At 39.5% G+C, this 16,917-nt stretch overlaps 1 protein-coding gene across 2 annotated transcripts in view; it reads left to right on the top strand.

Moving 5' to 3' along the window:
* Positions 1 to 16,917, top strand: part of add3a (adducin 3 (gamma) a) — a 105,086-nt gene that overhangs the window by 11,941 nt on the left and 76,228 nt on the right. For both annotated transcript variants that reach the window (XM_042388591.1, XM_042388600.1), the window contains exon 2: positions 8,263 to 8,300. The gene's annotated coding sequence lies outside the window, so the exon portion shown is untranslated. The remainder of the gene's footprint in view (positions 1 to 8,262; positions 8,301 to 16,917) is intronic.

The following is a 16,917-nucleotide window of genomic DNA, read 5'->3' as shown; positions in this document are numbered from 1 at the left end:
TTCCAAGTTGTTATTATTAATAAAACAAATGAAAACAAAACTGAGTGTGGGGTTGTATCCAGGCTCGTTGTGTCATGTACTTCGCCTGAACTCATCCTTCAGTGAAGATCTCTTCCTGTTAATACAGCTGTCTGGGTGATCTGTTCAGAAAGGCTTTGTAGAGCGTGGACGACTGCCAGGACTGAACACAGATAGACCTGAGAAAAAGAACAGCAGGGGACTGTGTCATCTCGCCAGAGCAACAGACAACATCTTACATAGTGTCTGCATAGAAAGCTTTTCAGTCATCCATCCCAGGTGCGTTTCATGGAACAGATTCGCAACTATTTTAATCAATACAGCTGTCTACACAGGCTGCGGATCTGCTCATGTTTCACTTATGTGTGTAACCGTGACACGAAGTAATTTTTTTATTGCTGCTTATAGCTCAGAGTATTGGCAAAATGCAGATGACCTACAGTCAGTACTGTGCCTGAATGCATCCTGTGTAGACACAGTGTTAGCCTTAAGTGTTGAACGCTTCTCTTGTATTATGAATGTAAACACATGGAAAAGATATAATTAGCAGAATTAGAAATGAGTTTTCTTTAGCTTCCAAATGTATGTCAGGGTACATTTTCAGTTGCGTATTGTATTTAATGGATGCTGTTCAGACCCACTGGCACTGATTAAAAGTTTAGTTCAACACAATATTATCTGTTTCAGGGGTCAAACTGTTACAGTTTTGTTTTTCTAACCACAAATCCGCATGACTTCAGTGTTTCTCTGCAGTTCGATAGCTGTTGTTTTCCTCCGAACAAGTTGTTTCTCGGATAATCATCCAAATTGGATTATGTTTTATCTGGTCTGGGATGAGGAGGGTCCTGCTGGGCTGGGGTCTCTGTGGGTCTGGATTTGTGAGTGCATACGATGGTCTGTCCTTAATCACATTGTGGTGACAGTAGTCTGGCCACAAAGACACACATATTTGGGGGACAAAAAGCAGGCGTCCACAAGGAAAACAATTATATTTTTGGATCAACACTTGATTTTTGGTTCAAGTTAGTGTTTGGGATATGTGTGCAGGATTAAGATTATAATGCTCTCCAGTATGCAATGTTTTCCTAAGTGAAACAAGTGTATGTGTGTGTATATCTTCAAGGTCCTAATGTTGTCTCCCTACTACCAAAGAAGTTAAATCTGGTTTAAAGTCTTTGATCATTCTCAAATTGATCAGCTGAGCTCAGGAAATGTATTGTTACTAATGGTGATTTTTAAGGTTTCTACATTCGCAATACGCTTGACCATTACTTTTGGTTTGTGAATGTAAATATTCTACTAAAAGTTTTAGTTTCCATCATGACAAACTCTCACAGGCTGTGTATGAGTGTACCCAGATGTTATACAGTGGAAAATGTTATACACTGACTTTGTGTGTGTTTATGGGTGGGGTTTCCCTCGTAAAATCAGACTGTTAGCAGTATGAAGTGAAGACTTATATTTTGCACTGGGGATCAAAGATGAAGGATCAGTATTGGGGCCAATTCAGGCCTATATTAATGGATTGGTATCGATCAAATGTGGATCCTTTCTTTACTGTACTCTACTGTGTTTTGTCCACCTCAGCCTGCTAGCATTGCAGCGCTGCTCTCCTTTACAACAGTCTACACTGCAAGAATTTTGCTCCTCATGCAGTGAAAATTGGAGCGTGTGTATGAATGTGCCTCTTATTGTGGCAAATTCATACATGTGCCTCAGCTATTACTTTATAATAGTAATTCTGTGAGTAACTTGATGGAAGGCCTGAAGTAAACTAGTCTGTTGTTGGGTTTGTGTGCTCTCTGCAAGCCAATGTCCAAAGATTTTTTTTTTTGTGAGGGGAAAAAACTCCAGTCTGTAACACCACTGTACAATCTTGAATGGACAGAGTGTTTTCTGTAGTTCCCACAACACCAACAGTGTGAGGTAGTCAATCATGTCACATCAATTTCAGGTGTCTCCCTGATTCTCCCAGTTAATTCTGTCATATCAATACTTTAAGGTTATAGACCTGATAGTTTTGAACTAGAACCTCCAGTGTTTGTTTGATCTAGCTTGTGAAGGACCAAGATGTAAGATGGTGGGGAATAAAGATTTAAAGACACAAATAGTGAAAAGTAAAGAGAAGGAAAACACAGAAATGCAAACTAAATCATAGAATTATTTGTCCTCCCATTCTTTAGAATTCATGTTTGCCTCAAACTCACAGAATATGTAAATACAGAACCAAAAAGGCTATTGTTTGTGGTATAAGGTGTTTCCATTATTTTGTCTATCATAGAGGGGGCTGGAACTGTAACCAAACCTTAGAGTGTAATGCAACAACACCAAGAACTACTGCCTCATAGATTACTGAAGTGTTGTGTCACAATTGCATCACAAAGATACCGCTGTGTGTGTTGCATGGTAATTGCACTGAACTGGATTATAATTTGCACATGCTACTGTTATTGTGCCCTGTATGTGTGCAAGAGCTTAAATTTGATATTTGCATGTGCATTGTTAAAGCATCTACTCGTTTGCACATGCATACTGCGTGCATGTGTGCGTGCTTGTGTGCAGAGTTCCAGGCTTGAGCAACTGTTTATCCTCCTTTTTAGTATCGCTGACCTGCCCATCTCCTCCTTACTGCCGTTCTCTCCAGTGAAATTAATGCAAGACAAGATCTCACAAATTCATCACCGCACATCTGGGGTTTCCATCAGCTGTGCAGTCAATTTGCAGATTTGGCAGGGCACTCGATAGCAATACGCAATAACCCGGTGTCTGCAGCCACACAGTTAAGACTGGATGGATAATGGATTTTGAAGCCACTCCAACCCTGCAGTCAGGTTGCTATGTTGTTAATGTCTTTGTTCACCTTTATAAGCAATGAACACAACTTCAGTCTATTCGCATCTTTTTGCCTCAGTGAGTTGTCATGTTAGGTATAGTTTAAAGTTAAACTATTGTTTCCTTCCTGTGTCCTAGTTATATATGGTTCACTACGCTTCTACTGCAGCCTAGTCAAACACATCTTGATTTGATAGTTTGTTATATTCGCCTTTCTAGCAGGGATGTGCAGAGGGTTCAGGATTTGTATTTGTATCTGTATTTGTTGAGGCAGCAAAATTATTTGTATTCGAATAAAAGTGGAAATAGGCTCAAAAATACTGTTTTTGTTTTTATTATGCTTTTAATTTTAGAAAATTAAAGTGTTAGAATAAGTGTTCATGAATAAACAAGCTTATGAAGGAGGTCCCCACACCAGGTCTCCAACTGGAGTCTCCCAGATCATAGACGACTGCGGTAACTACTGAGCTAAAACCTTGCACATTACTACTGCGCAGATAGACCTGTAGGTATTTATACACCCATAACACAGAAACAACACAGAGTGTAATGTGTAGGTAAGAACTTCAAAGGTGATTATTCCTTTGCACTTCTCATTTATTGCCTATTTTTTACAACTTAACTTTGTGGAAAGGAGAAGGGGAACAACAGGTTATGGAGAGTCATTTGGTAGCACTTTAGTGTGTGTCAGTAGCTCAGCTTTATCTCTGGGGAACACCACAATCTCCGGGACTGATGTCTAAATTAGGAAATGTGCGTCATGTAGCAGGTGGATGTGACTCTCCTCGTTGAGACCTGCTGATAGACGTACTGACTGTCCTGTGTGCTGGTATTAGACATGTTTTCTTTTCTTTTTTTAATTCCTGAAAACAAATGATTTTAATAATATTTGTATGAAATAAATATAAATAAAAACCCACTATCTGTGCTTTGCCAAATAACTCATTTGTATTCGGGCACACCCCTACTTTCTAGTCAATCGCTGAAAGTGTAACAAGTGACTCATTTATTCAGGCAGTTTGTTAAGTTGTCTACTTTAAGAGGAAGTATGGATCGTGGTAGCATAGTGGTGGAAGTGTGCCACACATACAGTGTATACACACACACACACACACACACACGCCTATAAAGCAGAGTCAACAGTAGTCAGATTAAGGGGCTTTTATAGTGGACAGCAGCACAGACAGTGTCCACACAATCTGAAAAACTGCTGCTTCCGGTTGGAAATTCTGCTTTTTGTTGCGAGCTGCTCTTTAGCCAGTCAGGCTAGACAGCAAAGTTTTTTGTCACAGATTTTTATTTTTCTGCACACCTATGAAGAACCTTGTAACTCTGGTGTTTTATAGGCACTATATAAATAAAGTTTTCTCAATTACTTATTCTTACAAGGTCCTATACAGTTCATATTCACTTTCCAAGTCAGAGCTCAAGAGGAGACAACGAAGAGTCAATGTTGAGCAATTTAATTGTAGTATATTTACTCAACTTTCACATCTCACTAGCTGGCTGTTTTCACTTTTGTTTAGTCTTGCTCCAACATACTGTAACTGTGTCAAAATAGAGGCTGATTCAAGGTATTTTAGCTAAACTAGAAGCAGGCATGCTATCGCCTGTATGCTGTAATTATCTTAGCTTATTATAGTGGGATGCTGCTGGGTGCACATATGATTACTTTGATAAATGGGTTGATTTTCACACTCGAACAGCATTTTACAGAATGTGAGTCTGATGATGTTTCCTGCTGAATGAACACAGACTGTCTCAGCTGCCATCTGTTCTGAGGATGATGTGAAGATAAACCAATTCTAACAAAGCCCTGCTTTTGCTTTAGGCTCAACTAAGTTATTTTGCTTCTCAGTTCAGACTCTGCTCTGATGTTACCTTTGCTTCTCTATTTTGACCTCCTCTGTATACTGACCTCTGGCTGTCTTCTCATCTCACTCGCTTACCCTCATTACATTTCAAAGTCACAAGTTAGACAAATCAGCTCAATGAGAGAATCAACAGTCAAAGGATCACCTGTTATCCTCTTCATACCTCTGGATTAACCGAGTCTCCAACTGCCATACCATCAGAAAATGACAGAGCTGAACAGACTGGAAACTGCAGCTCTCACATCGTCTCTCTAAACCCGTCTGACAGAATCAGATTAATGAGATGTTGGGATTGTTGTGTAACTGTGGCAAAACTAACAAGACAGCAAGCAAAGTCGACTCTCTTCTAGTCCCTGAGTTGTTTCAAACCTAATCTCTAAGAGCCAAAAGGTGCTATCTTTTTATCAGAAGTGACCTCACACATCCTTATCAGGCTAAAGTTATAATTAGTTAGAATTAACACTTTGAATTTGTTTTAATTTTGTATAATGAGGCCAGAGGGGGCCATGCTGTGTTGTTGGACAGTCACATCCACCAAATCGCTGAGGCCATCGCAGCGGTCAGCAGAAAAGGTTGTTATGTAACTGTGCTGGTTTTCCTTGTCTCTCCGCATCTCGCCGAAAGAAAAAAATATTATTATGTCAAGTGTGGTGCCTGGCTTAGTTAATCACTTGAAGCAGGATTCGTTTCGGTTGTCACAGTTACTCTGGTACAAGTTGCTGCTGATGGTGAGAACACCCGCGTTATGTTAAAGTGGTGGTTGACCCCCAAGATATGTGTGGATGTTGGGGGACTTCAATCAGTATTGAATTCACAAGCTGCATGCAGTTCCTGATAGAATAGACGAATAAACAGAGTTGCAGCAGAGCACATTTTTGTGCTGAAAAGTGACTTTTTCCACATGCAGTATGTACCATTAAATGTGCATAACAGGGCCTCCTGAGAGCATGTGCTCACCTTTTTGATTCACCATGAAGGTACTGAGTAGTTTCTGATAGTTTATGGTACTAATATGCACCAATTCAGCTTGAAATACAAGTTACTAAGTCAGTCCAGGTACTGGGGTGTTCAGATGGTGCAGCACCACTGAGACCCAGCATGAATCTTTTGCAGCAGTGCCTTCTGGCTTCAGATGCTACAGGTAGTTGTACTGGGTGGGAAGCTGGTGAGGGATCATGTTCTTGTTGCAGCACTATTGACTCCTTTTGGTTGGTCTGTCAGTACTTGTTTACTTATGTGGGAGCTAGCAGTAATGAAAATGTTGGTCAAAATGCAAAAACGGTCAAGAAAAGGTACCATAATGCAACTATTATAGGGTCCCAGGAACACAGTTTTGGGCTCCAAATGGTACAACTCTGCGCTACCTGTTTGGAAAGCTGAGATGATGTCTCTCACTATTTGTATGACAAACTGACTCATAGTGTTTTTTATAATCTGAAGGTTTAGGTACAATGCAAGGCATTGACTGGGTTGACTTTTGTTTTTTCGAGATTTGGTGTTTGCTCAAACTACAATAAGAGTGTGGCTTAGCCTAGACTCTTTCACTGACAAATGCATAATCAAAATATCCTAATGTTGATTTGGGCTAACTTCTAACCTTCATGTATAAAAAAAAAACTATACTAAGCTACTGCTAATGAGTTCCTACCTCACTCAAGACTTCCTGGAAATTTTCTGGAAAGGTTTTATTGGCAATAAAAATAGGCAAATTATGAGGATAGGTGATGCACATTGTTATTTGCATACAGCAGGAGGCAAAATCAGTGAAAAGAATGCTGTTGAGATTGACCTGGAAGTTGATACAGTCCATTTTCAATTTGATCTTGGAGCAGTCTCAAATTTATTTGGTTAGAAATGAGGTCTTTGCATTTATTTAATGCAAAAAAATTGAGCTAACTAAACTGAGAAGGCAAAATTTGTAGTGAACTTCAGCACTGGAATTTCAGCCCTGTATTTCTCTCTCTCTGTCATTTCTCTGTCAGATTACCAACAAGCTGACTGATCTGCTGACTGTTTTATGCTTTTTATACGGCTAGATGGATCTGAATTACGTAAGAATGCAGACTTGCTGTCAACCTGCTTCATGCTTCTCACACTTTTCATTGTCATTCCACACCCGAGTACTGAAGGAAAATTCATTTCTCCACCTTCACTAATTCGAAAAACATCTCCACCAGATTCAGCAGCTGGTTTCAATTCCTGTTCATTCAGCCAACCTGGACAGACGTGTGTTTCCACGAGTGCAGTGCCGCATGGGGCTTTTCAAATTTCAGGTGTCCTACATCTCACACAACTCCCAGAAGCAGGCAACACTTCCAGTCATTGTGGCTGCAGTTACGTAATTCTCACTGTCCGCCCCAAGATTCAGCTGTTAGCCGTTTTACTAAATACAAACTATTATGAGACCTGTGGATTCAGACAAGCTTGATCTCTTAATCATTCATGATTGCGCAGCTTGTTTTCAACACATTGTTCCATAATTTTTTTAGACATAGATTTGGAATATTTTGATGTGTTATTTTGGGCCAATCCCAAAATTCCCAGTAGCCAATTATCATTATAATGGAATGCAGGCGCAGCACCCTCTGCAATAACACATTTTTCATGCTATCAATAGCCCTCATGTTCTCATACGCTGAGCCGTGCTCCCTGGTGTTGACACAGTTGGTGTTTGTGCAGATGATATAGATGGCTATCAAGGGCAGACCGAGTCCCTCAGGCCGCCTGACACTCGCTGTAGCCGCCTTTACAGTACAAAGGCACAGTGGAAACTACTGACCTCTGTGACCGAGGAACACACATGTTGAAGCCTATAGACTTGCGTGAGATTTCACCAGTGCAAACACACGCTCACATACTGCATACATGGGTAGTAATTGAGCCGCATCCAGAAATGGTAGAGGTTCCTGTGGTGTTGAAACCGTTGGGAGAGCATAGTGAAAATAAACATAATACTTGTAAGACTTTGTCCATTTGTCCCGACATAGTCGTCCCTCCTGGAAATGATTCATAAGAAAGGAAGAAACGCATTTAACATTTCCTTTGTAAGGAAGTTGGCTATTTATGAGGTCTGCTGTATCTCAAAATAAAGAGGAGACACTTAAGAGACGTTTAAGATTGAAGAGTAACTTTTTGTCTGTCACCTGATGGAAAAGTTTCTGAAAGATTACAGGCATCGGTTGACACTGGATATCTTCTTTTTTGATTTGATTTTCGTGAGTATGTCAGAAATGCTGAATTACAGAGCATACACAGTTTTCAAGGATAATGAAAAGGTTTCAGGCTTCAGGAGACTTTATTGTGGGAGCTGTCTTCCTTTCATTTCAGGTTTTTATTTCAGTCATTCCTGGCTAATCTATGTTTTGTGTCTTTGCATTACAGACTTCAAAAAAAACACACAAGGAGTAAATAATATTTAAGCAAATGAATGTGTCTGCTTCTAATTGGGACATATTTCTTCACCTCAGACACATAATATGGTTCAGATATCTACTGGATGCAGAAGGTAATAATGTGTTTGTGTCTGTTTTTGTCCTAGTTGGCGAGACGTCCTTAACTCAAGCGGTCTCCTGAGAGGTAAGAATTTCTACATCAAGACGCAACATTTCAACTCCTGCTCAAGCTTTCAAAACACCTGTTGATTGCATCGACAGCACGACTCTGTTTTGGGTATTATTTTACACCATCGGAGCCACAATTGAAGTGAAATGAAAAAAGTGTCAAATGTGTTGTTGACTGAATTGGAAAGTTTTTGGTCGTCCAAACGCCTCCGCCCTTCTCCACGGTTTCCTCAAGGACACAGAAGGTAAACGGAGAGTAATAGTGAATACTTTTCGAGAGCCTTGAATAAATGACAGGGCTTTGTTCAGTGGTAAACTTACAAACTGCTTCTGGCCAGACATTTTACTGTTGCTGGATGTTATCCTGTAAAGGAAAAACTGACAGGCAATTTATCTATATATATATTTCTCCCTCGTCTCTTTGCCCACTCGTGGTGAGGAAAACTTACTAGGATCTTGTTTTTCGCATGATGACCTTAACAGTCATTGATCCCCTTATAGCTTGACTGGCTCATTCAGTCTTGTCAGATAATTCCTTTTTTTTTTTTCCAACTTGCGTGATGTACCTGATCAGCAGAGCCATTCAAGTACTTTCCTGTCATTGTTCAAACTTTCTGGCACTCGTTTTTAGAATTTCTGTCAGTAGTTCATGGAAACAGCAAGAATCAGCATCTGAACTGTTTTAATTGCCAAGTGCAATATGGGTTGAATTTTGTTTTGGTGAATTTAATGGAACAAACACTTATTTTAATGATTTTGACATTGCTTTTTTAGCAAAACAAGCAGTGAGAAGTCTCTGAATGTGCTAATTTATAATACAGTTGTGCTGTCGATGAATTCCCTATTGAAAGCAGAGCATGTCACTGTGTTGTCACTACACAGCACTTCCTGATGATGATGCTGCTGCTATTGCAAAGGTTTCTCTCTCCAGATACCATCAGATCCAGCATTAACACCTTTGACATCTCTTTGGGATGTTATTTAACTTTCAAAGCACCTCTAATACTACACGTAAAAGATTTCTCTTCTGCTTAAGTTTTTTTTCAGTCTGTCATTCCAACATCTTTGCGTCATCTTTGCACTCCCACACTTGTCCGCTCAGTCTTGCTTTAAATGAATTGTACCAACTCTAAAGTAGAAGAACACCTGTTTATTTCTCTGTCAGACTTTCAGGATCTGATCATTCAATAGCTTTTGCTGCACAGACCACAGCTGCATACTACTACCATACATTTTCACCTTTTTGAGAAAAGGTGCTTTCTTCGTTTTATACAGATTCACTTGAAGCCCATACAGACTCAAATAATCTCATTTTAAACTATTATATCTTTCTTCCTTCTTTTCCTCACTAATGCCTCTCTGCTTAACTTTCTCTCCCTGTCCGTCTGTATTTGTTTCAGCATCAGGATGTTCCCTTCCAAATGTTAATCAAATTTTAGGTAAACTTCACAAAAAGATGGAAATTCAAATGTTGTGTTTGGTGGTTTCAAGGTGTTAAAGCAAATAAAAAAGGCTTCTTGTATGTCAGAAAAAAAAAAACACCTGAGCAGAAAGATATTTCAGCAACAGACATATATGGGAACGTTACCAGAAGTACAACTCACTGAAGATGTTTTACATCAAACAGAGTGCACGGCACGCACATCCAAAAAAACTTGCTTTGCTGGATCAAAAAACAAACTGAAGGCAAAAGTCAGACAAAAGATCGGCACAGTGCACCGATAGCTCCCAGCAAATTTAACAGAGCAACATTTCTTTGTCAGGCGTTGTCAAATATTTGATGAAGATCTCTGATCCAAGGACACATTTGAATCCGTGAATTGTTGGGAAATTACATTTATAACTAAGCCAATGTCATTATCTTTTATACAGAGGTGTTTGCTCAATAGGATTTTATGATACTGGATAAATGTTACAAACTTCTCTGCTTCTGTGGAGATTCTCTAGTTCCAAGTATTTAAATATATTTGATGAAACAAAATTTGAGGCTGGTGTTTACTTTACTTTTCTCTCTCGATGATTGTCATAATCAAAAAAAAGCCAAGTTGATCTTTGTATCCTTGTGGAGAACATGAAGAGAATTAACATCTCAAGACAGCCAGGTACAACACTGTCATTTGTATATTAGATATCACTATTTAAAATGTGTTATGAGCAACACATGGATTCATATCGGGACTCCTGCTTCACTCTTTACCTGCCTCGTCTCTCTCAGTTCATCACTCTTTCTCAGTCAGATAATTTTGGAGCATCTCTCTTATCCTTCCAGTCCCAGTCTGGCAGAACTCCCAGGTCCGAGCTTTCGCGAGGTCACAGGAGGGGAAAACAAACAATGCAGCTCTGTCGTCCTCATATCTGGGTACTTCATCCTTGCGTGGGACCATTTGAACCCTGACTAAGTTTAGCTCCTAGGTGTTACAGTTGTGTTCAAGACTCTTACTAGTGTGCACCTCTGATTGCTGGTGTGGTTTTGCCGGTTGATAATGGTGCACTGTATATTTAGATCAGTATGTCGAATGGTGATATTGCACACGTCTTTAAAGAGATACATACATGTACACATTTCCTCAGATAATACAGGTAGTTAGCAGCCCTGACGTGGCTAAAAACGGGGTGATGCTGCCCACAAATGAAGCATATTTTTCAAGCTTATGGAAAATATACAATTAAAAACTGATTTTTGAAGTAGTATCAAGATTTCTAAACTAATTCTATCTATCTATGCCTTTAACATTTGTAGAGCTGCGATGATTAGCCAGGTAATTAATTAGGCGATATACCGACAGAAACTCATTTATTTTTTTATATGTCTTCTGTGAGGGAATCACTTTGGGTTTTGGACTGTTGATCAGACAAAACAAGACATTCAAAGACATCAAATTGTGCTGTGGGAAATCATTAAGAGTATTTTTCACTGTTATCTGACACTTTCTAGACAAAACCGCTGTGTTATTATATTGTCTGTCTGTTTATATTTGCATCTTATCTCAAATTGCCACAATGAGGATGTTCATATTTCGATAACTAACTCTAATCTTGTTTCAAAAATTGTCACATTCACTTTCATGCAAGTTGATTCAGTGTTATTATCAACAAGGATTCCCACTGGCATTGACAGCTTTGTGATTCGGACATGTTTGCCATTTAGATTGCAAATGACAGCTAAGCCATCTGGCTAAGCTCCTAATGCTCCATTTATAAATTACACTACAATAGAAAGTGGATTAACAGCTGTTGATGTAATCCCCTAATGAGTATCGTAGTGCTTTCTGTGATTCACTTTATCCTGTGCTGATAGCAGAGTTCAGGGGTAATACATACTACTAATGAACTGAATTAGGTGTCTTGGTCTGTTTGACATGTTGGTATTTTCTAGTAATGATTAAACTTAGTGGTAAACAGATGAAAATGAGGTCAGTGCTTTTGCTTTTCCTCTTTCTTTGCAGCTGCAATAATCAGTATTTTTGTTTTAACAGTGGATTAAAAGTGTAATGGTAAAAGAGTTGCTTATAGTGTGTTGTAGCATCTTTTGATTTTGGTTTTACATTGCTCAACTTTACTGTTTTGGTTCCCTCTCACCACTCTCATCATGTCTGTTTCTCAGCAAAAAAAAAAAAAGAAGCTCCAATAAACCCACAGCACAGTGACTGCACCGAAAGGCAGACAAAGTAATCAATAAGCCGGTGAACTTAAAGTGGAACTTTTAGCAGCTAAAGAGCCAGATATTTCTCTCAGGAGTTGGTAGTGAGCAAAACAGAGCTAGGGAAGAGGGACTTCACTTCTCAGGTGGATAGTAACACAAACACAAATGAATGCTAATGTTGCGCCATAACAATTTTGTGAGATTTTAATATGGAAATGTTGTGTTTACAGCTTGTTCTGCTGCCCCCAAGTGGCCAAAAGATCAATTATTGTTCCCTTAAAGTGACTATAATCAATATTTTTCATGTTTAGAATGTATCAAATGACAATGTGTAATGTCAGAGGTGTTGCTTGTAGTGATGAACCTACAGAGAAGGTAGAGATGTGTAAAGAAGCAGCTGTTTGCTAACAAGTTTGCTGTATTGACTTATGATATGTCAGTGTTTACAGCTTGTTTCCCCCAAGTGGGCAAAAAATCAGCTAATGCAGGTTTAAAGGTGCAGTGTGTAGGATTTTCTAGCAGTTAGGTTCCAGACTGCAACATACTGAATACCCACCACCCCCCTTCCAAGCATGTAGGAGAACCTACGCGAAAAATGCTAAAGGCCCTTTCCAGAGCCAGAGTTTGTCCATTCTGGGCTACTGTAGAAACATTGCAGTGCAACATGGCGGGCTCCATGGAGCCTATGTAGATATAAAGCACTCATTCTAAGGTAATGAAAACACAACAATTCTTATTTTCATGTGATTATATACTAATTAAACCATACGTATGAACATTATATTCCATTTCTGGGCCGTTCTGCTAGATGCCACTGAATTTTACACACTGCACCTTTAAGCAATATGTCTCAAAAACACAAGTCCTTTGTTCTCTCTCTTTCTTTCCAGTTAGCTAACCATTCCTGTAAGCCAGCCTAATGTGACTAATGCTTATGAGTGAGTTTGAAAGTGAAAGAGCAACACAAGATGCCCATGTAACTAAGTAACAAAGACACAGCGAGTGGTGGGAACAAAAAAGAGAAGACAAGGCTTTTCCTGAGGGTTTCGAGGGTGTGGGCACAACAAATATGGCTGAAAAGACAAGCTGAGAGAAAACAAAGGAAGAGAATAGAGATATAAAACCACATGACTGCTTAACTGTCATTATGCTCACTCTCTCTCTTTAAGTGCCTGATTTATTTGTCTTTTTCTTTTCTCTTATCTCTGCTTTTTCATATTTCTACTTCCAGTACATGCCCCTCTCAGTTTCTGTGGTCATCTTTTCTACTGCCTCCCTCCTCGCCGTCTCCCTTCTCTTTCATTACATTTCCTAAAGTAAGACAAGCACTCCTCTACTCAGGAGGGCAATAAAGAGACACGAGCGTCTCCCTCTGTCGCACCCTGATGATGTCATGCACCTGGTTATAATATAATGTCACTTACAGTAAATCGCCTTTTCTTATTGGCTCTGCCGGTTTGGAAGCACTGATGGCAGCTAGAAAATGATGGGGGCATAAAATAGAACATTTGGAGTCTGCACACCTTTGGTCAAAAAGCAGCTTTTTAAAACCTCCAGGCTGCCGTAGCCACAGATAACTTCCCCATGTTTGGTGCAGTTAATCAGCTCTGTGACCTGAGATGCTAGTTTGACTTGGCACTGACGTCGGCCGCCATCTCCTCCAGTCATCAGCATGGCATCGCAACCGCTCTTATCTCCCTGCTGGTCCAAACCACACACACGCATAACTGTCTCTGTATAAAACACACATATGCTGTGGAGAAAGGTAAATTCATCAGGGATCAGTTACAGTGGAAAGTAAGTGAGGGATGCACACACCAATATTTTTTTGTGTGATATTTTTATCCGTATGTTGACTGATACTGATATCAATCTGTATTTTTGGTAAAGTTTTTATTAGAAATACAGTACCAGTCATATATTTGGGCATTTTTCTTTCATTTGAATGGGAAGACAGACATTGTTTTTTTATTCTTTGCTAATTTGACAGTTGTTTTTAACATACTAAGCTGTTGCTTAATGTTCACAGAAAGAGGAATTTCACAACTGGCCAAATACAAGCTATATTATTGACCTAACATGATTAAAAACCCAATATAAACCAATCCAGAAAGTATGCCAACATATCAATCGCTGGCTTTGGACCATGTGGTCTTTAGCTATAATTTACAGCATAAAAATGACACTTTCTGGTGCATTTAAAGCTTTTGATTCATCCAGAGTTTCACTATACTTTTTAAAGGATGGGTGCAGTTGATGATATTACACATACTGAAATGTACAGTCTCTCGCACAGATGCACACAGTCAGACAAGTTTTTGCCTTACACTCAGTAACTCAATGACAAGTCAATACACACACGCTAAGCTGGCTCTCATTTAGAGACTACTGTGGGAATCTGTTGGACAAAGGAGGGTTTGAATTATACACATTTTTACTACAGAGATGGGCAGCTGTTGGTGGGCGCATGCGGTAATACCGAAACTTAAAAAGACTGCAGGCAGTCGGCCAAAGTGATGGATTTTAGGGTGGAAACAATAAAAGGCGTGCAGTTCTGGACTGTAAGAGAAAGTCTTTGGTGTAAATGATAAAAGGCCAGGCACATCTGACATGGATCATGGTGTAATGATGTTCAGCCCAACCCTCCAGCATAACATGGACTGAGCTCATTACAAGTATATTCTTTTAATCTCGTCCACTGTCAAATGTCAAACGTATTCATTTTGAGGTACTGAATAAATGTTCACATCTAAATGGATAAAATTTATAGAATTTGGTTTAGAGTTGCAATGATTCGTCGATTCTGATGATTAGTTGAACAGAAAATGAAGTGGCAACTATATAAAAATCATCAGCAGATTAATCGGTAGTGAAAATATTAGTTGCAGCTCTAGTTTTGTTTAGTGAGTCAAGATAACAGTTTATTAAAACAGAGATAAATCTGGAAAAGGTCAAGGTCAAACTCTGACTAAGTGCTCACTCTGTAGGCCTGCAGGGACGCACACAAACAGATTTGTGGTGACCATGCACATGGATTTTAAGTCTTTCCAGGGTCTCACACCCACTGATTTGTAGTTACAAACTGTTTTAATTATAATCAGAATGGGTGTTTCCCTGATAAATAACAGGCGTCTCCTCAACGAGTTGTCAGACCTGAAAGCATCCAGAGGAAGAATTTAGTCTCTGTGTTTTTCTTTCTATGCCTGATTACGCACGTACTGTATTTGGTTTGTGATTTACAGCCATATTTGATATGATTTGTTGCCCTCTGTTTGTAGTTGTGTCAAGATGAAACAGAGAGTTCTGGACTTGTTGCAGCGCTCATACATCTTAAGCTTTATGGCCATCTGTCTGTGTGCCATGGTTTCGTGGTGGAGTTTGTGTTAGACTCGGTTGTGGGCCACATGATGTGTCTTGTAATCATTAGGCACATCCCAATGAAATGCAGACAGGGTGTATGTGGCCACATCTTGACCACATATGCAAACGCCTGCACACACACACACACACACACACACACACACACATACATATGTGAAGAAATATGCAGATTTTCTTTTGATTCCTTTGCTCATAAACATACATGTGCACATATTTAGTCAAACACACATGGTGTATGCGTATATATACAAGCATATAGACACGTACAGTCGAAGACACACTAACTGGCACACGTTCAGTTTTAGCTCTAGTGGCCTGTGGGGCTTTTGTAGTGCTGAGAGGCCACAAACGACAGCTTTGTGTTCAGGGAGGCTGGGAAAGTTGCACACACACACACACACATGCATACATATACACACTTTGGCAGTGTCAAGCCAGTGCACAGTTCTGTACGGCTCAATAGACTGATTCATTAGAGCCTCCTCATGACATTAGATGAGAAAACTGACTTGCAGTAAAGGGAGGATGAGGAGTGTTTCAGCTCAGCACTCTGTGACTGAATGACCTGACAGTGTTCAGGTCATTCAGGTCAGTCTTAAAGGAAAAACACACTCTAAAATGCTTCTTTTGACTATAATGAGTAAAGTTGAGCCTTACAGTTTCAAGTTGCATTTTGTTGTTTGTTTTCTTATCATATTAGACGAGCGTCATTTATGCAATTTTGTGGGCAGATGCATTAACATTCGCAGCATTAGTTTTATCAGTGTAGATTAAATCAGTACATTTTATTGAGAAACCATTTGTCACGTCTTTACTTGACCTTTTTCAGAATGTTTTTGGTAACACTTCAGCTTGTTGCAATTGCTGCATTCACTGAGGAATCTTACATGAAGTCATGCAGTATCATTTCCAGTGGTCTCCTTCTCTACCTCGGTGTTTCTTGAAGTTGAGTATTTTTGTAGTTGTTTGCAGTAAAGAAAAACTTGTACCCTGCATCAGGTAAATAACGGCAGTTTACTTCAGTGACATTTATGTGTACTAAAATAAAATTTTGATCTCTTCTTGTAATCGTCTTGATTCTTTTTTGTATCCTTTACCTGGGACCATCTACTGGCCCAGGTCTGCTTAGAGGGTCAACATATATTATCGAGAGTTTCATAACACTAGCATCATTTTAACTCTCATGAAAATGCACCATCCAAAAATTACTCTGCTTTATTTTACTGCCTGGTTCACCAAAAAACTCCAAATTTAGAGGGTACTGACAGCAACTGTTACACACAATTACTCACAATGGAGCCACACAATGATTCAAAAATATTTACACTCTTCAGTCATTCTACCCTATAACATAAATACACTCTTTCCAATAGCTCATCCCAAAATAATTTCACTTCTTTGCGGGAGATGTTTTTTTGTTTTGTTTTTTAAAGGAGATTGTTTTTATCGGACATCATCATTACTGAATCTGGCAGCCAGCAATGGAAATGTGCTCTGAAGTGTAGTGGGTGTTGTAAGTAACGACGCTTGGCAGCGAGCTGTGTTTGTCTGGATCTCTCCCTCGCTGTCTCCACTGGAGTCAGGCAGACTTAAAGCCCTGGCCTCCCGT

The sequence above is a fragment of the Thunnus maccoyii genome, chromosome 2 (assembly GCF_910596095.1).
Source record: "Thunnus maccoyii chromosome 2, fThuMac1.1, whole genome shotgun sequence".
Classification (NCBI taxonomy): Eukaryota; Metazoa; Chordata; class Actinopteri; order Scombriformes; family Scombridae; genus Thunnus; species Thunnus maccoyii.
This window is presented reverse-complemented; position numbering and strand designations above follow the sequence as displayed.